Here is a 5,484-nt window from a genome sequence, read left to right on the forward strand (position 1 = left end):
CAATTGTCTGCTTGTACTCTCAAAGTTACTGGTAGGCGACCTTTTTCTGCATGTACATTGTGAATTGCCTTCATAACAGATGTTACAACTTGATTGCTATCGTGTAGATGCAAGGAATCAATCCATATGTCTGCAAAAAACTTAAATCCGTGCACTAACACTCCACATAGATGTGTCTTTAAAAAGTATTTGCCTTGTAGCTTAGGTGGAGTGTTAAAGAATCGAGGTAATGTTGTTGTATTTTGATCCATACCATCTACAATAATGCACATGTACTCATTTGGGTGAGAAATAGCTTGCTCCTTCCAAAATGCATATTTTATTCTAGAATGTCGAACAAGTCCATGATGAAATTCTCTCTTTTTTTTGTAAGCTTCTTTTTGTTCTGGAGATGTTGCACTCTCAAGTGCTCGCTTTAGTTCATCACAGTCGTTGCACTTTGACATTTTTTTCTCTTTGGGATTTTAACATGTCCAAAGCTTTTTTTCCAAAGAGTATACAAAGTATGAAAAGATGCCGGTGCATGCCCTCTTTGCCTCTGTGTTTCTCCAATAGAGTTAAATACTTCTTTTTTGGTCAAACCTATCGAAAGATGCAGTTCTGATAGGTGGGGTTGCGGTAAAGCATTTTCATAAATGTAATCTTTCAAAATTGCTGTTGCCGCAACCGTTGAGGCTCTTGTTTTGGGCCTTTCTATGTTTCCATGAATGTTAAATTTAACTCTGTACTTTGCTTTATTAGCCAAATTCCAATATGTGCCATGTGATAATCCTGTAATAATGCGATATGCATTATTGCATATACTTTTTCCATTTATAAGAGGCCTTATTTGATGTCCTGAACTTCGCCTTCTCTTATCATTTACAAGAAAGCAAGACAATCTCGTGAGTAGGTATTCATTTCTTCTGCTTCCTTTCCTTTGCCAGACATGTTCTCTACAACCCTTGATGTCATGTAAGTTAATGGATCGCATACATGTACGCTTACAGCATGTAGATCACATTGCTTTTAGCATAACATCTTCATTCATTACTCTTATTCTCTTTGGTTGCTTTTCTGGATCTGCCTACACTCGTTGTCTTTTTATGCATCTGTATGTCTGTTTTGGGACCTTCTGTACATTCTTATTGGATTTGTGTAGTTCTCCTTGTAAGATTTATTTGTCACGTTGTTTTCATGAGATGTTGTATCCTTGATCTTATCACTCTGACAGTCAAATACTGAATATTCCTTTGTTGAGGTCATCCTTGCTTTTGATACATTCGTTAAACCATTTGTAACATTTACAAGTTCACAATCAAAGTCAAACACCGAATAGTCCTTTGTTGATCTCATCCCTACTTTTGATACAATCGTAGAACCACTTGTCACAATGGCATTAGAGTGTCCCGAATGATCTTCAAACTCATCTATTCCTGAGAGAACATCACTCATTGATGCACTTTCTATGGATTTCATAACTCCATAGTCAGTGGTGATAGAGTGTCCATAATGATCTTCAAACTCATCTATTCCTAAGAGAACATCGCTCAGTGATGCACTTTCTATGGATTTCATAACTCCATAGTCTTGAAACTCCTCTACTCCAGAGAGAACATCACTCATTATACTATCGTGCATGATTTCCATAATTCCATAGTTACCTGGTTTGACTCCAAGAACTTTATCAGTATCCATGAAGCCATCCATGCTTGAAAATATAACACTTTTGACATCTTTGCCCAAGTTCTCAATGTGCATGAATTCATCCACCCCGGATAAGGCATCACTTGTGAAATATTTTTCTTTCTCGGTACCAATGAACTCATCGACTTCTGATAAGACGTAAGTGCTATAGTTGAGTGCATTGGAATCATCCATCTCTGAAGGAATAGAGCTTGGTACATTGGCATATTCTTTCAATTCTTTGATGTTGTAGTATACATTATGTTTATCATTAAAAACCACATGCCGAGTCTTTCCAATCTTTAAAAATTGCATGCTCCATCTCAAATCCTTACCTACCTCATAGTAGGGACCATCCAATGACATTGAGTTATCATCCATACCATCATCAGTAACTTTTTGAATTCTCATCTGCGCAAATGTCCAGTGTTCCACTTGTTCAAATCCCAAGACTTGACATTCTGCTACATTCTTATTTGCAAATGATAACATTTGTAAAATATCTCCCACTCTAAAATCCAAAGATATGCACTTTGTATTCCTGATGACATGTGTTGGATAAGTCTCATCTCTGTCCCATGCAATAAATGCTTTGTTGGAAGTATTATAGGGCATAACATCTCCAAGGCTTTCCATATCCCCACACTTATGCTTTAGCTCAACATGTGCACTAAGAATCCTTGATACGATAACCGCCACCTTATCTTCGCAGAGTCTTCTAAAGTGACAAATAGAATTTGGATCACTTTCATGGATTGTAGCAAATGCAACTACTTCTCTTTTCCAACATAAAATCACCTCCATCCCTGGAATAAATTTTGTAGCCATCTCCTTTGTGAGTTTCCTTTGCAAACAAGCTGTAACAACCATTATAAAGAACATTAGTCTCTTCTCAATAATCTACTTTATTAATGATTTAAAAATCTAGAACTTGTTTGAAAATTTAATCAGACACTAACCAATAACAACTGTAAACCAATAACAACCCTAAACCCTAAACCCTAAACCAAAACAACCCTAAACCCTGAACCTTGAACCCTCAACCCTAACCAATAACAACCCTAAACCCTAAACCCTAACTCCAAAACCCTAAACTCTAAACCCTAAAACCTAAACCCTAACCCCCAAACCCTAAACCCTAAACCCTAACCCCCAAACCCTAGACCCTAACTCCCAAACCCTGAACCCTAAACCCTAACTCCCAAACCCTAAACCCTAAACCCTAAACCCTAACCCCCAAACCCTAAACCTTAAACCCTAACCCCCAAACCCTAAACCCTAACTAACTCCCAAACCCTAAACCCTAAATCCTAAACCCTAAACCCTAAACCCTAACCCCTAAACCTTAAACCCTAAACCTTAAACCCTAACTCCCAAACCCTAAACCCTAACCCCCAAACCCTAAACCCTAAACCCTAAATCCTAAACCCTAACCCCCAAACCCTAAACCCTAAACCCTACCCCCTAAACCCAAACCACCAAACTCTGAACCCTAACCCCCAAACCCTGAACCCTAAACCCTAACCCTCAAACCTTGAACCCTAAACCCTAACTCCCAAACCTTAAACCCTAAACCCTAAACCCTACCCCCCAAACCCTAAATCCAAACCACCAAACCCTAAACCCTAACTCACAAACCCTAAACCCTAACCCTAACTCACAAACCCTAATTCCTAACTCACAAACCCTAAACCCTAAACCCTAACTCACCAAACCCCAAACCCTGAACCCAAACCACGAAATCCTAAACCTTAAATCCTATGAGTTTTTTCAGTAATATCATTTATTTAAGTAATAGTTTTAATTAGAATTCATAAGTAATAGTGGAATTGATAGTTGGGAGGGTGGTAGTGGGAGAAAGGGAGAGTGGGAAAGTGGAGAAAGGGAGTGTGGGAGGGTGGTAGTGGGAGAAAGGGAGAGTGGGAGAGGGAGTGGGAATGGGGGCGGTGGGGGTGGGAGGATGGGAGTGGGAGTTGGAGAGGGAGTGGGAATGGGGGAGGTGGGGGTGGGGGTGGGAGATGGGAGTGGGAGTGGGAATGGGGGAGGTGGGGGTGGGGTGAGGGTGGGAGGATGGGAGTGGGAGTGGGAGTGGGAGGATGGGAGTGGGAGAGGGAGTGGGAATGGGGGAGGTGGGGGTGGAAGTGGGAGGGGTGAGGTGGGAGGATGGGAGTGGGAATGGGGGAGGTGGGGGGGTGGGAAAATGGGAGTGGGAGTGGGAGTGGGAGAGGGAGTGGGAATGGGGGAGGTGGGGGGGTGGGAAAATGGGAGTGGGAGTGGGAGAGGGAGTGGGAGGATGGGAGTGGGAGGGGTGGGGTGGGAGGATAAGGGTGGGAGAATGGGAGTGGGAGTGGGAATGGGAGTGGGAATGGGGGGCGGAGGGGTGGGGGTGGGAGGATGGGAGTGGGAGTGAGAGGTGGAGGTGGGAGGATGGGAGTGGGAGTGGGAATGGGAGTGGGAGAGGGAGTGGGAATGGGGGAGGTGGGGGTGGGGTGAGGGTGGGAGTGGGAGGGGTGGGGTGGGAGGATGGGAGTGGGAGAGGGAGTGGGAATGGGGAAGGTGGAAGAATGGGCATGGGAGTGGGAGTGGGAATGGGGGAGGTGGGGTGGGAGGATGGGGGTGGGAGTGGGAATGGGGTGGGAGGATGGGAGTGGGTGGGAGAGAGAGAGAAGATAATCTAATAGAGAGGCCAATGGGAGAGGAGATAATGTTATAGAAGGACCAATGAGAGAGAAGCACTTAAAACCCTAGTTTTTCTTATATATACTCTCCTTCTCTCATTGTTTCTCTCATTTCAACAAGGAAGAGCAAGAGGAGAAGCAAAAAGAGGAGGAAGAGCAAAAGCAAGCACAAGCAAGCACAAGCATAGATCTCAACTTTTTTTAAAATTTGTATTCTTTGAAATTTTATTATAGAGAGAGAACTTAGAGAGAGAAAAGTGAAGGAAAGACTTTTAGAGAGAGATTATAAGAGAGAGAGAGTCTTGCTGCCTCGGCAGCAAAAGAGAGAGAGAGAGAAAGAGAGAGGGAGAGAGAGGAGAGACTTTTAGAGAGAGAGAAAGAGAGAAGAGAGACATTTAGAGAGAGAGGGTGAGAGGTAAAAGAGAGAGAGAGGGAGGGAGAGAGAGAGTGGGGAGAGAGAGAGAGAGAGGGGGGGGAGGTAGCTGCAGCCGCAGCGCGAGAGAGAGGGGGAAGGGAGAGAGGGGGGGCGAGAGAGAAAGGGGGGGAGAGAGAGAGAGAAGGGGGGGCCGATGCCGCGGCAGCAGGAGAGAGAGAGAGGGGGGGAGAGAGAGAGAGGGGCGGAGAGAGGGGAGAGAGGGGGGAGGCCGCTGCCGCGGCAGCGGAGAGAGGAGGGGAGAGAGAGGGGGGGGAGAGAGAGAGAGGGGGGGAGAGAAGGGGGGGGGTTTATTTGATGATTTGATATGTTATAAGTCTTTAAATTTTCTCCAAAATACATAAATAGGTTTAAATATAGGGCCTTAACCACATGTGGCAAGAGGAATTTCTTATAGAGGGTGATGGCCTTGTGATTAGCCCTTGATGTTAGGGCTCCCTAACTCTTGTTAATCTCCTACAGTGATTGCTTGCATGGCCAATAGAAAAGGAGTGATAAAATGTGACAAGGGGTCCCTCCCAAGAAAAAAACATAAGCTTTCCTTTAGTTCCCTTGCAATTTTAGCTACCAATTGCTGTCTTTACTGGAAGCATCTGTGTCTTTGGTGGTTGTCACCTAATCCTCTCAATCGAGTGATCACTTGAGCATCAATTATCTCTGGCAGCTCGACTGAAATTGCTTGGCATTCTGGATCCACTTCCTTCCTTT

This window comes from Dipteris shenzhenensis, chromosome 1 (assembly GCF_047967505.1).
Source record: "Dipteris shenzhenensis isolate YYH24624 ecotype China chromosome 1, Dip_SZ_1.0, whole genome shotgun sequence".
NCBI classification, from domain to species: Eukaryota; Viridiplantae; Streptophyta; class Polypodiopsida; order Gleicheniales; family Dipteridaceae; genus Dipteris; species Dipteris shenzhenensis.